Source organism: Nerophis ophidion, linkage group LG24, assembly GCF_033978795.1.
Source record: "Nerophis ophidion isolate RoL-2023_Sa linkage group LG24, RoL_Noph_v1.0, whole genome shotgun sequence".
Taxonomy (NCBI): domain Eukaryota; kingdom Metazoa; phylum Chordata; class Actinopteri; order Syngnathiformes; family Syngnathidae; genus Nerophis; species Nerophis ophidion.
The window spans coordinates 24,494,802-24,513,379 of NC_084634.1; the positions used below are offsets into that span (position 1 = coordinate 24,494,802).

The 18,578-nt window shown below is 37.9% G+C and overlaps 1 protein-coding gene across 7 annotated transcripts in view; it reads right to left on the reverse strand.

Annotated features, from left to right (window-relative positions):
* Positions 1 to 18,578, reverse strand: part of LOC133542169 (dystrobrevin beta-like) — a 66,694-nt gene extending 48,116 nt beyond the window's left edge. For 2 of the 7 annotated variants that reach the window (XM_061886053.1, XM_061886048.1), the window contains exons 1-2: positions 6,856 to 7,113; positions 5,309 to 5,358 (exon numbers count right to left, since the gene is read on the reverse strand). The gene's annotated coding sequence lies outside the window, so the exon portion shown is untranslated. Of the gene's footprint in view, positions 1 to 5,308; positions 5,359 to 6,855; positions 7,116 to 18,340 lie in introns of those variants that run through there. The other 5 variants (XM_061886049.1, XR_009804081.1, XM_061886050.1 and 2 more) reach the window with 5 other exon arrangements.

Sequence of the window (18,578 nt, forward strand, 5' to 3'; positions counted from 1 at the left end):
ATTCCCAAGAAAAACAGCAGTCGGTCCATCATCTGGCGGTCGTTTGGCTTCAAGTGGGAATATGTCGAACAGACAACCGTAATTTGTCAAGTGTGGGGCAAAAGCGTTGCTACAAAAAGAAGCATTACTTCTAATATGTAACATCATTTGAAAAGTCACCTACTAGAGAATAAAGAGTGCTTACTCCGCATGTCAACATGTCCATTCGGTGCCACACACCCACACCATCAAAATGCCGAAGCAAACATTTCCAGATCAACAAACAAAAATGTCAACAAAAAAAGAAGGTAATGTCCGCAGTAACCTACCACATAGCGAAGGACGAATACTATTTGATTTCCTATTATGCAGCTCATTTTTATTTGACAGTTATTGAAATATCTTTTGTGATATCATGCAAAAAAGTGCATTTTATTTGTTTTAAACTACTGTAGTGGCGTCCTGTACAAAAAGTGCACTTCAATTTAGTGTTGTTTTGATATTTCATCTAAGTGGCATCATGCACAAAAGTGCACAAATAGCTTGTTTTAAAATGTCTCTGACAATCTTGCACTTTCTGTTTTGGAGATGACATGAAGGTTTGTGCCACTACTTAATAACTGTTTAATAAATACAGTTTTGGTCAATCCACTGAGTTGTGACATACTTCTCTGCATGAAAGTTAAAAATTAGCATATATTAATGCAGTATGAACAAGAATGTTTTAATGCCAACACATAGAATCAACCTACTGGTGTGATTATATGTACCAAGTGTTAATTTAAGGCTAAGGCAAAATATCAAGATATATATTATGTATCGCGATATGGCCAAAAACAGTGGTTCTCAAATGGGGGTATGTGTACCCCTGGGGGTACTTGGAGGTATGCCAAGGGGTATGTGGGATTTTTTAAAAATATTCTAAAACTAGCAACAATTCAAAAATCCTTTATGAATGTATTCATTGAATAATACTTTTAACAAAATAGGAATGTAAGTTCAGTGTTGACAGCTAGATTTTTTGTGGACATGTTCCATAAATATTGATGTTAAAGATTTCTTTTTTTGTGAAAACATTTTTAGAATTAAGTTCATGAATCCAGATGGATTACAATCCCCAAAGAGCGCACTTTAAATTGATGATTACATCTATGTGTAGAAAACCTTTATTTATAATTGAATCACTTGTTTATTTTGTTTTTGGTTATTTTTATATCTTATTTTCCAAATAGTTCAAGAAAGACCACAACAGGGCGGTTTGGCTCGGTTGGTAGAGCGGCTGTGCCAGCAACTTGAGGGTTGCAGGTTCAATTCCCGCTTCTGCCAACCTAGTCACTGCCGTTGTGTCCTTGGGCAAGACACTTGACCCACCTGCTCCCAGTGCCACCCACACTGGTTTGAATGTAACTTAGATATTGGGTTTCACTCTGTAAAGCGCTTTGAGTCACTAGAGAAAAAGCGCTATATAAATATAATTCACTTCACATTCACTTCACAACAGATGAGCAATATTTTGCACTGTTATACAAGTTCATAAATCAGAAACTGATGACTGTGCTGTATTTTACTTCTTTATATCTTTTTTTCTACCAAAAATGCTTTGCTCTGATTAGGGGGTACCAGAATTAAAAAAATTTTCACAGGGGGAACATCACTGAAAAAAGGTTGAGAACCACTGGCCTAAAATATCGAGATATTAAAAAAAGGCCCAGCCCTAGTTCAAGGCCTACGTTTGTGCCGTTTTCATAAAAATAGGTTTAAAAGCTAATGCTTACTAATCCAGAAATCAATACAAACACTTTAATCAGTCCTCAATGGAAGGCCAGGCTATTACTGTACTAGAGTCTAGCAGGAGCTGTGAATGTAAACAGGCTCGATGCAGTAGAAGTTATATAAAAGTCATCTTGCCCCAGCTGTTAGGAGGTATCTGTCTCTCGCTAGCTTACGACTCATCCCACTCCCATGGCGAGCAAACTATTATTATCAGATGGACGTTAGCTGTAACTGCTAGCCCGCACTGCATCGGTCTCCTGACACCAACATGTAGGCGCATTTGCTGTGCAAGGTCTGCTTCCCATTTTAACTTTGAAAGCATCTTAGATATAATTACCCTTCCCATTATTACTTAGCGAGGTCAGGCTCGATTTGTATTTTTGTCATCGTCGGGACAATATCACGTTACATTAAAGGTGCACTGTATTGGGACAGAGATACTATCAAGGCACTTGGGTATTACACATTCAGGAAGTGAAAATATGGTGCACCCTTTACAGCTTAACCAATTCCACTTTTCTGGGGAGACTAAAAGATTTTGAATTACGATTCTAGGATTTTTGGTCAATTTATCCGGAAGAGAATTTATGTAGTCTGAGGTCAGGGACGTTGGATGTCAGGGCCTGCTGGCGTACTCGCTCTACTCTATTACATCCCACGATGGGATTGAGGTCAGGGCTCTCCCACACCAAACTAGTTTAAAAAAAACCTGGCCACATATTGTCCTCACTGCCGAAAAATTAGTTGTGAACTAGATCGGGATAGGTTTCATAAAAGGACTAATCCATTCAATCGTTTGATTTAGGCTAACTAGAAAGCACTACCTCACTGTGACCAGTAGAGGCAATGTTGATTCATTGTCAACATGACCTAAGTTATGGAACGCCTAACAACTCACATTAACGCTAATATGTATTGTTTATATTGAACAAAGAGAGCAGAGTCTACAAAGTAAAAGCTGCGGAGAACGAATAAATAGTGGATATAACAGGAAAAATCACCTCGACAGTTTGGCAGGTTTTTGGATTTTTTCTAACGGACCAAAGTCCTTCACCACGCTCATCTTTTTTTCCCCTACCTGTTCCCTATTTGGATGTACGGAAACAACACGTACAAACTAAAGTGTAGGATTGTAGGAATAAAATAAAAAAAACTAAATATAACAAATGTGCAACTAGGGCTGGGCGATATGGCCTTTTTTTAATATCTCAATATTTTAGGCCATGTCACGATACACGATATATATCTCGATATTTTGCCTTAACCTTCAATGAACACTTGATGCATATAATCACACCAGTATGATGATTTTATGTGTCTACATTTAAACATTCTTGTTCATACTGCAATAATATAAGCTCATTTTAAACTTTCATGCAGAGAGGGAAATCACATCTAAGTCAATTGACCAAAACTTTATTTATTAAACAGTTATTAAGCATTCATGTATTTATTAAACAGTTATTAACCCCTCATGTCCTTTCAAAACAGAAAGTGCAAGATTGTCAGAGACATTTTAAAACAAGCTATTAGTGCACTTTTGTGCATGATGTCACTAAGATGACATATCAAAACAACACTAAATTAAAGTGCACTTTTTGTACAGAACGTCAGTACAATAGTTTAAAACAAAAAAGTACACTTTTGTGCATGATGTCACACAAGTTATTTCAATAACTGCCAAACAAAAATGAGCTGGATAATAGGAAATTAAATCGCTATGTAGTGGGTTACTGCGAACGTTATCGACTCCTTATATTGTTTACTATTTTTTTCATACGGTGGTGATGTGGAAATGGTTGCCTCAGCATTTTGTTGGTGTGGCACCGAATGGAGATGTTGACATGAGGAGTCTCTACCAGGTGACTTTTCAAATGATGCTACACATTAGAAGTAATGCTACTTTTTGTAGCAACACTTTTGCCCCACACTTGACAAACTACATATTCCCACTTGAAGCCAAACCACCACAAAACGATGGACCCCCTGCTGTTTTTCTTGGGAATTAATTCTTCCTTCATTTGTTACCAGATTGGCACCTTCTTTCTCTCATATTACCACTCACAACACAGCTAACGTTACCCATGCTGCTACCTCTCTGTTACGCGTATGTGACGTATGACGTGACAGTATGTGACGTATGTAAGAAGGTGCGCTTGCTGTCTGTGAGAAGGAGACACAAGAAAGAGTGGGAAGAGCCTGTAGTGTAATGAACGTATACTCAAATATCACGATATAGTCATTTTTTATATCGGACAGAGAAAAACCCGCAATATATAGAGTATATAGATATATCGCCCAGCCCTATGTGCAACTTTAAAATAATTACTTGGTCAAATAATATATAAAAAAATTATTGCATGACGTAAATTAATTTCTATACTTAAGTAAGAATAACGGACCAAATTAAATGTTACACAGACCACGTGCAGTAAACCTGCAGAAAAACTTGTTCTTCCCAAGTTTCTCTACATTTACATTTTGCACTATTTTGTTACACCTTATAAAACATTTCTTAAATATTCCTTTTTTTTTCACCTTAATTTATTGAGGGTGTTGTTAAGTGTTTATTGTGATTTTAGAATTTTGTTTACATTGATTGTTTGACTGTTTTCCATGGTTGTGTTGGCATTTACTTTCCTTTCTGCCTTCATAGCTAACAGGATTATAAAATAACAGGATTATAATCAGAGGAAGGTTACATTTGAAAGAGACATGTTAACATTTATTAACATATTTTTCTCCTGGTCCGTATAAAAAATATAAATGATATCGATATCGACCAATATAAAACACATATTGTGATACAGTTTTCAGCTATATCGTCCAGCCCTAAGTTGGAGTCTGCAAAAGTGTCCAATAAGACCGGAATGAGTCGCTAGATTTGTTGCTAGACACGTTTGTGAAAAACAGAATCCAGAGAGGCCTCAATACTCGTTGAATATGTACAGTGCCCAAATATAAATATCAGGGTGCGAATGAGCTTGTTCAAAAGATCATTCTTACATTCTAATAATAATGTGTTTGTGAGCTAGCGCCACATTTTTTTGTGGTGAACGTATGGGAAACGCTGAATTTCCATAAACCCCAAGACTCGTGTGTAGTCAGTCTAACATCAAATACTTTCAATAGCTGTCATTGTAGAAGTGTTGTCTTCTCCCCTCAATTGGCACCCAACGGTTACTACACTACATATAAATGTATTCCTGGTTTATTAGCAGTGAACACAAGCTGCATGTAAGTTTAGAGCTGTGACGGGGGCCCATGTGACCTGAGAAGAACCCTTAAAAGGTTATGCGAGTGATGACAAGCAGATGCGTTACACGGTCACAGACTAACTATAGAAAAATAAGAGAGAAAAAAAATCGACTGCATGTGCGTTGCTTTTTTTTAGTTGTGTGTGGGCATCGCTGCACAGTGCGGTTTGTAGCACCATGGTGTTTTATTATGGTCCACATTCACTGAGCTGTGTACAAACAAACACACATGAGCTTTACCGCCTGGTGGAAAGATAGCTTGCGTGTATGTGTGTGAGTGTGTGTGTGTATGGCCATACCTCTGTGTGTCAGGGGGTCACAGGTCAGAGGAGCCCCAATAAAAGGATGTCTAATAGAAAGACAGAGAAAAGGCCATTATAAATTAATTATCTTTGTCACCAAACAATAGTGTCAGTCTTTTTAAACACTATGACATATCTATCTTTGTTTATTCAAATGGGTTGACAGAACCTCCCTCTGAATGTTTTGTACTCCTGTTCCGATGCCAGTGTCATATTGAGCAGAATAAAGCTGCCGGAGGATTTGTGCCACAGCAGGATTCCATTGAGGGTGCCAAAGTTAATGCCATGTTGTGTTCATTGGACAGAAAACTAGTTAAGACTGAATCAATAGCACCTCTGCTTGCTGGATGCTTTGTTGCACAGGTGTCAAACCCAAATCTGGCTCGCCACGTTATTTTATGTGGCCTGCAAAAGCCTGGAAATATGCGTTAATAAAATGCTAAATATTTTATTAGTAAATATAGTTATTTCCCTTTTGACATTAAAAATCATTTACTGCATGCAATTGCATATATTTTAAAACTTAATATTATCAAAATAAAAAGATTATATTAACATGTATTCCCCCAAAATTTTTTGTTAAAATAAATAAATATTGTACTTGAATATCTGCTTGACTTATGATTTCAAAACAAATTATCAATCAAATTATCAATCTTTCATCCTCGCTCAAATTTATTGGGAAATTGTCGTTTTCTCGGTCCGAATAGCTCTTGCTGCTGGAGGCTCCCATTATAAACAATGTGAGGATGTGAGGAGCCCTCACACTGGTGACGTCATCGTCTGCTTTTTTTATTAGCGACCAAAAGTTGCAAACTTTATCGTCGATGTTCTCTACTAAATCCTTTCAGCAAAAATATGGCAATATCACGAAATGATCAAGTATGACACATAGAATGGACCTGCTATCCCCGTTTAAATAAGAAAATCTTATTTCAGTAGGCCTTTAAAGTTGTGTGTTTACTATCAGCGCTTTGTTGGTACTTAGAAAGAATGGCAGTTCATTGTTGTTGTGACTTACTTGTTAGGTGTTGTGTTTTTTATTTAGTTCATACTTGACTAAGATTGTCATTCGGTTTGATTATTTTTGCCAAAGTGATATTGATAACAAATAGAAGAGCACATATACAGAGTACCGAGCCAATGATCCTACTGTATATACTTGGGATGTACAGAATGATTGATTACCAATCAGCTTCGGGCAATTTTTGGAAAAAGAATGTGATTGCAACTGCCGATTAATTCATCAAAAATGCTGAGTGTTAATTTTGGAGCTTTATTCAACTTCCACGCTATCTTAATAAAAGTGTAGTCCTTGTTGTTTAAAACTAGCAATATTTAGTCCTATTATGTGTTCATCCAGTGCTTATTATTTTCCATAACTGTGGATGAGGGCAGACCACCCACTAGTGTACCTGTGCAACCACAATACAGACAATTTAGTATTTTATCATAACCCTGATCACGCGTGCACAGGCCCGACTGTCCTGCATATCACAACACTCTCTCTTTTGCACGCACAGAAACACACACAGTGTACACACCTGTTTGCAGCTGCGCGCAGTCTAAATCATGGAATCACAAGCTGCTGGATTTGCGGCCCAAAAGAGTTATTCTTCACAGTGGCTGAGGACGAATGGCACTGATGAAATATTGGGAAGACTCAAAAAGAGCAAGACGCTGATTTAGAAAGAGGCGTCAGGCAGGCAAAGGCGTACTAAAGAGGGGTAAGAGGGTGTTTACCACCCTTTGGACACACACACACACACACACACACACACACACACACACACACACACACACACAGAGCACAGCATGCCACATGACCACATAGCCACTTGCAGCTGCTCTGTATCCTCATGTCTGCCCCGACAGTTCTTTACGAATGTGTGAGTGCGTGCGTATTGTATGATGTGCATGCAGCGGGAATAACTTCAGACACAGACAGTTCTGAAATACCCATGAGAGCTATTTCTTTTCAGTGTGGCACTTTAGTGTCACACACCAGAGGAGGCTCATTGACTCAAATCCTTGAAGACACTTGAAGGTTTCAGCAAACTGAGAAAGCAGATTGTGATCCATGCACTTTTTCTTAGCAGTGATTTAATTGGACATTATAGACACATGAAGGCTATGTTTACATAAAATAAGCACCCCACACGAGGGAATTGGTAGTGTAGTGGTTCACACGGTAGACTTTCATGCAACATGCGTGGGGTAAGTATCACATTGGTAACTCGCAATATTGAAATATTTTGCCTTTGATACCACAATTAAAGTTCTACAATCGGAATGAAACTGGACACACTGGTGATGGTGGCAGAGAAGAGGACTGTTGACAAACTAGTGAGCATCCTGGATGATGCCAGTCACCCTCTGCATAGCGTTATCAGTAGCCAGAGGAGCCTGATCTGTTCTAGACTGCTTCATCCCAAGTGCAGGACTAATAGACTCAAAAACTCCTTTGTCCCACACGCCATTAGACTGTACAACTCCTCTCTGGGGCGGGGGGCGGGGGGTACTAGGATGACAGGGGATGCAATAACAGTGCAATACGTTTTCATAACATGGTCACTACTGCCTACTTTGTCTTGTTATATTCTTATTTTACTGTTATATTTTTATTCCCATTGTTGCTTTTTAGTTTTTATTCTTATTGTAATATTTCTCTATTTTGTTTCCATTTAAACCCCCATTATTTACTTTTTACTTTTATTTAAATTGATCTCAACTCTGTACACTGCTGCTGGAATTTTAATTTTCCTGAAGGAACTCTCCTTAAGGAATCAATAAAGTAATATCTATCTATCTATCTATCTAATTATGTGGCATGATATAATGATTGTGATATTTTATATATAGTACATTATAATACCGATGTAACGGAAGAAGAGCTGCACGACAAGTATGCTTAACCTTTAAAAAAATATATTCAGTTAAAAAACACTTTTTTCTCAGTGGTTATTACTATCTACTTCACTAGTGCTTTTTTTAATTTAAAAAACAACTATTAATTGTATTATTACATGCATATACTGTATATTGTATTTGTTGATGTAATTATGTTGTCAGAAAAAAAGCCCGATACCATTAAAAAAGGTGGATACTGATAAACATCAAAAAGCCAAATATCTCTGGATTACACAAAATTAGTGATGTGAAAATAGCTTTTTTTTTTACATTGACATCAGCATAATTCATCAATTAATGGCAGATGCAATTCTAATTTACACCTGCATGTATCAATCAGACTGTAAGACATGTCTTCATTGTAAATTTACATGTACAGTATTTATATCGGATGTTAGTGTATTTATGATGCTGTACATTCGGAGAGAACAATGCATTTTTAAAAACATTTTGTCCAATCTATGTTAGACTTCCACTAAATGCTAGACTCCCACTAAATGCTCCATTAACAATCAAACTGTGACTGACTGAGAACCAGGCCAGTGTCGTCCATTTTCACCCTTAGTCAGGATATACGGTATCAGAAAGCGATAGCTGGAATACATCATAGTAAAGTATCTATATTTTTAGTCATATAGTCAGTCCATTACAAACCGGTTGAATAAAAAGTAAAGCTCCCCCTGCCTCTCCAGTGTCTTACAACAGAACTTTGACCTCTGTGCTGCCATTGAGACAAGGCAGGTAAAAACAGCAACACATCTCAATTTACGCAATTAAGATGACCAGTGACTAGGACAGATTTGTTTTCCAGGTTATAGTCGGGAGATTTAGGGGATTTAATCTGGTGGAGTTAATAGTAATATATCCCTCGGAGAATCAAACATTGCGCAAGAAACATGAAATACACCTTTGGTGATTTCATGACTAGTTTGGTAGACATATTAACTCACAAGTTTTTTGGAATGCCTTCCAAATGCGCGAGGAAAGTTGAAAATCTACCCACATTTGGTACTTGACAGGCTTAAACATTAGCATTGTTTTATGCTGCCCATTCAGATACTGATCATTCATGAGTGAGATCAATAAATACCAATAGCAATCACAGGTGTTAACTGTGTACATTTTTTCAGATGATTTATGGTTAGAAGGCAAAGTACACAATAGCTAAACAAACCCCAAAACTACTATTTATTACTCATTTAAATAATTTGGTTTTTGACCTCAAAATCCTCCTGTGTGCAGAGAATTGATCATACACTGATACTCCCCTACTACACACCAACAGTTACTGCCGTGTGAATTGAAACGAATAATTAGGTACTAGCTGCTTCTCAGTTTGCGGACTAAAAATAATTAAGTTTATCCCACAAAGGATCAGCGTTTGTGATTGTCAATAAAAGGCATTAATTGGCGATGGTAATCGCATAGTTTTTAACAAATATTTACCCTACTTAACATACAAAACAATATTTTACTAATTAAAATGGAAGAAGATAAACAAAGATAGACAGATATAAAGATAGATAAATAGATAGATAGATAGATGGATAGATGGATAGATGGATAGATAGATAGATAGATAGATAGATAGATAGATAGATAGATAGATAGATAGATAGATAGATAGATAGATAGATAGATAGATAGATAGAACTTTATTGATTCTTTCAGGAGGGTTATATGAGTCTTAAAAAGCCTGAACCATACATTCATTGTTTCCTCTGCTAAGAAAGTATATTGGATGTCTATGTGTCTAAAGTACATTAAAAAAAAAGTAAACTTGGTTAAAAGATTTAAGTGTAAGTACTTTTTTACCATATTCAACAATACCATGACAATTATGATAATTTTGGTCACAATAACATTATATATATGGACATACTGTAAACATGTGATGTACCATGATTTGATTAATGTGGACCCCGACTTAAACAAGTTGAAAAACTTATTCGGGTGTTACCATTTAGTGGTCAATTGTACGGAATATGTACTGTACTGTGTAAACTGTATTGTTTCATATAATGTAGTCTCTTCCTTTGCAAACTACTAATAAAAGTTTCAATCAATCAAAACTACATTAAGTTCAATGTAACCTTGGTTCGCAGGTTCTAAATAAACAAAACAGTCAATCAATGAAGTAATAATTAAGATCACAAAAGTACAGTATAAACTATAAAGGCTCTTCTGCATAAGCTGTTGAAGCGGATTAAAATTCATGATAAAAGTGATTTATTCCTAAGTCATGTTCTCATTTAAAAGTAAAGAAATCGAACGTGCCCGTACCCGATGATCTACTTTAACAGTTAGAATTTGGCAAATGCTTGTCTATTTCTGTCGCAGGGTCAAGAGGAAGACAAACAGTGGCAATGTTGTCACAGCACCAGGTGATGACAACACACAGGTATTTAGCAAACACATGCAGTGAAACTTTATATTCAAGAACGTGAGCACCCTTTGAGAAAAAGAGAGGACCATTTCTATCAGCACAAAGTCCTGCCACACAACCCCGAAATAACAATTTGAAAATCAAGACTACAGTTCCTGCAAATGTGTGCATTTCCATACTATATTTTACCTTTAGATTTATTCTCATCTACGAACCTCTTTTGGCTGCCTTTTTGATACTTACAGTACATGTCCCATGAAATGTACCACAGAATTTTTAGTTTTTTTATTAGATTATTTACCAACATTATGATTATTGAAAATGTAATGTAAAAGGCAATAACATGCATGCAAAGAACTCTGAAAATACTTCCCATTTGGCAACTCTATCCTGTAGCCACCACACTTCTGGTGTTGTGACCTCTGTTAACGATCAGTCATGTCAAAAACATACCTTCTCGCTGGCTACTAATAAACACTCTACAACGACAACTGGTCCGGAACTGGGTCTGGGTGATATTGCGTTTTTTTAATATCTCAATATTTTTAAGCTATGTCACGATACACAATATATATCTCAATTTTTTGCCTTGGCCTTGAATGAAAACTTGATGCATATAATCACAGCAGTATGATGATTATATGTGTCTAAATTAAATGGGTTGTACTTGTATAGCGCTTTTCTACCTTCAAGGTACTCAAAGCGCTTTGACACTACTTCCACATTTACCCATTCACACACACATTCACACACTGATGGAGGGAGCTGCCATGCAAGGCGCCAACCAGCACCCATCAAGAGCAAGGGTGAAGTGTCTTGCTCAGGACACAACGGACGTGACGAGGTTGGTTCTAGGTGGGATTTGAACCAGTGATCCTCGGGTAGGGCACGGCCACTCTCCCAATGCGCCACGCATTGGCGCATTCTTCTTCATACTGCATTAATATAAGCTCATTATAAACTTTCATGCAGAGAAGGAAATCACAACTCAGTCCATTGACCAAAACTGTATTTATTAAACAGTTATTAAGCAGTGGCACAAACATTCATGTCATTTCAAAACAGAAAGTGCAAAATTGTCAGAGATATTTTAAAACAAGTTATTAGTACACTTTTGTGCATGATGTCACTAAGATGACATATCAAAACAACACTAAATTAAAGTGCACTTTTTGTACAGAACGCCACTACAATAGTTTCAAACAAATAACATGCACTTTTGTGCATGATTTCACAGAAGATATTTCAATAAGTGTCAAATAAAAATGATCTGCATAATAGGAAATCAAATCGCAATGTGGTAGGTTACTGCAGACGTTACTGTATCTCCTTATGTTGTTGACTATTTTTTTCATACGATGTTGATGTGGAAATGGTTGCCTCGGCATTTTGTTGGTGTGGCACCAAATGGAGATGTTGACATGCTGAGTAAACACTCTTCATTCTCTAGCAGGTGACTTTTCAATTGATGCTAGATATTAACAGTAATGCTACTTTTTGTAGCAACACTTTTGCCCCACACTTGACAAACTACATATTCCCCCTTCAAGCCAAACCACCACAAGACGATGGACCCCCTGCTGTTTTTCTATGGAATTAATTCTTCCTTCATTTGTTACCAGATTCGCACCTTCTTTCTGTCATATTACCACTCGCACCACAGCAAACGTTACCCATGCCGCTACCTCTCTGCTACGGGAGGGTGTATATGTATGTGGCGTGTGTAAGAAGGTGCGCTTGTTTAAGTCTCTGTGAGAAGGAAAGACAAGAAAGAGTGGGAAGAGCCTGTAGTGTAATGCCAGCATCTAAAAGCAACTGGTGAGTACGTATCCCCGAATATCACGATATAGTCATCTTCTATATCGCACAGAGACAAACCCGCGATATATCGAGCATATCGCCCAGCCCTATCCGGAACTATCAGTGTTTGGATTATAATCATCCAAATATGATTAACAGCAAAGTAGACAGCCTTGAATGTTGTGGCTCGGACAGCGAAAACAAGGCAACTACAAGAAAGCTAGCTAGGCGGTTATTTAACTAGCGAGCTTGTTCCGGTGCTCAGTTTGGAGTTTAGGCAAGAGAAACAGTGAGTACCTGCGGCTGAGGCAAGCGTTCAACAAATTTTGTTTAAATCTTATTTTTTTATATATTTCATTAAAAAACATGGAAGGGATATCTTGACATGTAAACAAATGTTTAAAAACACTGATTACACATACCTGATTATTGAGGACTGCCCTGGTTAGACTTTCCTTTCAAAGTACTATATTATTTAAAATGTAAATATAACATAATATAATTGTCTGATCCGAAAGCAATCCTATCTTAAAGAAAAGCTAATCATGCACCAACAAATGGCCACAAGGTTGTGTAATTCAGAATTTGACCAAAGCTTCTGAGAAAATGATGCTTCTAGAATTGCATAAAACTGGCATACATGAAAAATAGTTTTGAATTCCAAATAAATAAGAGGTTCATGTCATCACGTGTTGGACTTTGTATTTGAAGTACTGTTGTGCACTAAAATAAAAAGGAAATAGTTTCTTAAGGGAGGCTAAAATGGCGATAAAAAGGATGGATGACACCGAATGGAAGCCAAACAAGACGTGCTACAAGATGTTCTTTAGAAGCCGGAAGGAAGCAAAGCATGAGAACATCAGATGGTTAGAGTGACAAGACCGAAAACAAACACCAGAAAATAGGAACTGAATGGGTGCTTTCTGCCTTGAAGAGAAAACTAGACACATACTTTATTAACAAACATATCGCAGACAAAAACGTTAGGTTAATTATACTGTTGAGATCCTGCATTCCTCATTCACAAGGTTTGCCACTGATTTTCACATGTATACAAGAATATTTTATTACACTATGTCGCAGGAGGCATCCAAAGGGATAATAAACAAAAAAAACTCATTCTTCACACAAAATGACATTTTACTGTAATTTGGTTTAGGTAAAATTTTATTAATGAGGGCAGAACTCTTCAACATCAGTTAAGTTCTAAATTTGTGTGGAACAAACACATTAAATGATCTTTGATTTATTGCTGGTCCATGGAAGTGACGCTTTTCTTATATAAAAGATGTGGTAAGATTTTTGACCGGCGTTTTTTTTTTCTGTAGGTCTTTGAAAAACAGCAGAGCAATTTGGCTTTTTTTCCACAGATTACTAAAAACTAGAGATGTCCGATAATGGCTTTTTTGCCGATATCCGATATTCCGATTGTGTCCAACTCTTAATTACCGATACCAACCAATACCGATATATGCAGTCGTGGAATTAACACATTATTATGCCTAATTTTGTTGTGATGCCCCGCTGGATGCTTTAAACAATGTAGCAAGGTTTTCCAAAATAAATCAACCCAAGTTATGGAAAAAAATGCCAACATGGCACTGCCATATTTATTATTGAAGTCACAAAGTCCCTTATTGTTTTTAACATGCATCAAAACAGCAAATTGGAATTGGGGACATCAGGAGGTTGAGGTGGGCGGAAAATGGATGTTCAGAATTTTTGAGTTGCATGTTGTCTAACAATTAAATAATTGACAGGTTTAATTATCAATAAATTCCAACTTCTTTTTGCTCCACTCCATCATTAGAAATGTTTGCATGGGTCAGAATTATAGTAGGAAGTGTGTTTGTACTTAAATTATAGTTCATTGGGTATTCCAATAGCGACTTGTCCAGGGTGTACGCCGCCTTCCGCCCGAATGCAGCTGAGATAGGCTCCAGCATCCCCCACGACCCCAAAAGGGACAAGCAGTAGAAAATGGAGGGATGAATGGGTATACCAATATAAGTAGACATTATCCTATTACCACCAATAGATTTGTATATTTTTGGAAGCATGTCTACATTGTGGGCATAAGTGTGAACTGTTAAATTATTATATTCTCACCAAATATTGTGTAAATATACAGTATATATACACATAAAGACCTGTTATCGGTTGTAAAGGTCTGGAAATAATCGGTTATTGGTTTTGTTTACATTTTCATTATTGTGGATCCCTATTGGAAACGGATATTAAAACACGTATCGCACTTCTTCCATCACAAAAAGAGGCGACAGAAGTAAGATTTATTACATTTCTAAACACGATTTAAAGTTTTTTGCTCACTTTTTGCATTATGTCCACTTATGCAAATTAGATGAAGACTCCTCTAGCGTCTCCCCTGCAACCCACTGCCACAAATAGATTGCCATCCTTAGAGGAACACTGACTCCTATAATATAGAATATCTTTGACTCACTTTACCATAGTCTTTCTGTTATGTTTTGATTTACTTTAGTTTTAGCATTTAATAGTGATGATCAGTTGAATAGCCCTGAACTCAAGGCTGCATAGGAATGACTGTTGATCTAATCATGGGTTTCACTTCCACCACCATTATCTCCCCACCCACAGTGGAGACAGTGACACAATTCAGCCGCACATCAACAACCACTGAAGTAATTCCATACTAAAAAGTCTGCTTATTTGAATAAATAACTCGACAACAGGGAGGTTTTTTTTCCTGTGTGCGCAGTTAAGTCTGTAAACAAATCACCCACAAGGTAGTGTCAATATAAACAGGGGACAGTTAGGATGTATGTTGAGCTTCCTCACTCATTTTTTCTCCTTTTAACATCCTCTACAAGAGCTGGAAAATATACAGCACAGTCTTACCTCAACTTAAGAGTGTTTTGAGATAAGAGCTGTCTCTCGGCTAATTGTTATGCTTTAAGTTGAAAGCAAAAAAATGTAGTTACAAGCATGCCTGCCATTAGTGGGGAAAGCAAATGCGACAGTGAACCCTGTAATATTCGCCCAAAACATCTGGTCGAACTCGCTAGCGTCGTCATACCAATGTGGATCACCCTGCACAGTCGTAACTTCCTGGCACTAAACCTGCAGAAAATATTTCCTCTCAGGTTTCTCTTTGTTTACTTGGGCTTCAACTAACAACTATTTTGATAATTGACTAGCCATCGACTATCTTAACCAGTGGTCCCCAAACTACGGCCCGAGGGCCAGATCAGGCCCACCTGCGTTTGAGATCTGGCCCGCGGGAAGTCCCAAGTTAATTTTTTTTTTTTTTTTTTTTTTTTAAATATGTCCTTTGTAATCCATTTTCTACCGCTTGTTGCTTGTTACTCTCAGAGTCTCTTAACCGCTCAGGCAAATCACATTGTCTAAAAATGCATTTCCCAATCAAATCCATATTCAATTGAGAGGCAATACAAAGACAAGATATTTGATGTTCAAACTCATAAACTTTTTTTTTTTTTTGCAAATACTAATTAACTTAGAATTTCATGGCTGCAACACGTGCCAAAGTAGTTGGGAAAGGGCATGTTCACCACTGTCTTACATCACATTTTCTTTTAACAACATTCAATAAACGTTTGGGAACTGAAGAAACTAATTGTTGAAGCTGTGTAAGTGGAATTCTTTACCATTCTTGCTTGATTTACAGCTTAAGTTGTTCAACAGTCCAGGGTCTTGTTGTCATATTTTACGCTTCATAATGCGCCACACATTTTCGATGGGAGAAATGTCTGGACTGCAGGCAGGTCAGGAAAGTACCCGCATTCTTATACTACGAAGCAACGCTGTTGTAACACGTGGTTTAGCATTGTCTTGCTGAAATAAGCAGGGGCATCCATGATAATGTGGCTTGGATGACAACATATGTTGCTCCAAAACCTGTATGGACCATTCAGCATTAATGGTGCCTTCACAGATGAGTAAGTTACTCACTAATACACCCCCATACCATCACAGATGATGGCTTTTGAACTTTGCGCCTATAACAATCCGGAGGGTTATTTTCCTCTTTGTTCCGGAGGACACCATGTTCACAGTTTCCAAATATAATTTGAAATGTGGACTCGTCAGACCACAGAACACTTTTCCACTTTACATCAGTCCATCTTAGATGAGTTCGGGCCTGGGTGTTGTTGATAAATGGCTTTCGCTTTGCATAGTACAGTTTTAACTTGCACTTACAGATGTAGCGACCAACTGTAGTTACTGACAGTGGTTTTATGGAGTGTTCCCGAGCCCATGCGGTGATATCCTTTACACACTGATGTCGTTTTTTGACTCAGTACCGCCTGAGGGATCAAAGGTCCGTAATATCATCGCTTGTGTGCAGTGTTTTCTCCAGATTCTCTGAACCTTTTGATGATTTTACGGACCGTAGCTGATAAAATCCCTAAATTCCTTGCAATAGCTCGTTGAGAAATGTTGTTCTAAATCTGTTCGACAATTTGTTTACAATGTGGTGACCCTCGCCCCATCCTTGTTTGTGAATTACTTAGCATTTCATGGAAGTTGCTTTTGTACCCAATAATGGCACCCACCTGTTCCCAATTAGCCTGCACACCTGTGGGATGTTCCATATAAGTGTTTGATGAGCATTCCTCAACTTTATCAGTATGTATTGCCACCCTTCCCAACTTCTTTGGCACGTGTCGCTGGCATCAAATTCTAAAGTTAATGATTATTTGCAACAAAAGAAATGTTTATCAGTTTGAACATCAAACATGTTGTCTTTGTAGCATATTCAACTGAATATGGGTTGAAAATGATTTGCAAATCATTGTATTCTGTTTACGGTGGCAGAGGGGTTAGTGCGTCTGCCTCACAATACAAAGGTCCTGCAGGTTCTGGGTTCAATCCCAGGCTGGGGATATTTCTGTGTGGAGTTTGCATGTCCTCCCCGTGACTGCGTGGGTTCCCTTCGTGTACTCCGGCTTCTCCCCACCTCCAAAGACGTGCACCTGGGGATAGGTTGATTGGCAACACTAAATGGTCCCTAGTGTGTGAATGTGAGTGTGAATGTTGTCTGTCTGTCTGTGTTGGCCCTGCGATGAGATGGCGACTTGTCCAGGATGTACACCGCCTTCTGCCTGATTGTAGCTGAGATAGACGCCAGCGCCCCCCGCAACCCCAAAAGGGAATAAGCGGTAGAAAATGGATGGATGGATGGACAATTTCCCAACTCATATGGAAACGGGGTTTGTATATGCATGTGATGCTTACAATATATTTTTTTTCAGACTGTTATTCTAACAGGAACTTAAACGTTCCAACATAACGAAATGTGTTGTTTCCTGTTTACAATACCAACTACACTGAACAGTGTGTGAGAACATCCCCCAAAAAGCCTTTTAGTATTCCTGTTGACCCCAAATGTCACACAACCCCTAGTAGTCTAATTACACACATTCCCTTTTACAATGTACACATGCAGCCGTTTTAATCATTCGGATTAAAAGTGACTAAGCCGTTTTAAGCACTGGGGAGTTAGGATTGAAAAAAATCGTTTTAGGTGTTGCTCCACAGTACAAAATAATTGTAGATAAGCCTGCGAAGGTAAAAACGTGACATTTTTGAATGCGACTAACGTTCCTCGGTGAAGTCAAACAGCAGCCGTGATGTAGTTCAAATAAGTGGGCATGACTTTGGGAGTAAAGTTACACACAGGCAAGGGAGGGGGGAACTCCGGTTTAACTGCAAAAACTATCTCAGAAACATTCAAACAGGGGGGGAAAATCAAAAAGATGTGATTTAGTTGCGTTGCTGTGTCGCTGTGTGTGACATTAGCGGCCATGTTGACGAACTCCATGTTCAACTAACAAAACATTACAAGTTGGCTCATAATTTAAATTAAACCGCACATATTAGAATATATTTTTTGGGGGTTCAGTTTAAAACAAATTAAATGTACTTACAGGGGGTTGGTGTCGACAGGTATTAACACACAAACATGAAGCTTTAGACTTCTTCCAACAACGCTTTTCACTTTTAGCTCCTTTTCCGTCCTTTTCTTCCTGCTTAAATCATGTCATGTTCGTCCGGCTTTTTGTGTCCGTAGTTAAGAAGCATGTCTCCGTACGTCGCCTCCGAAGCGGCTGCCTGCCCGCCCTACACCGGTGCTCACTGTACTGAATGATGTAGAAGATGTTGTTT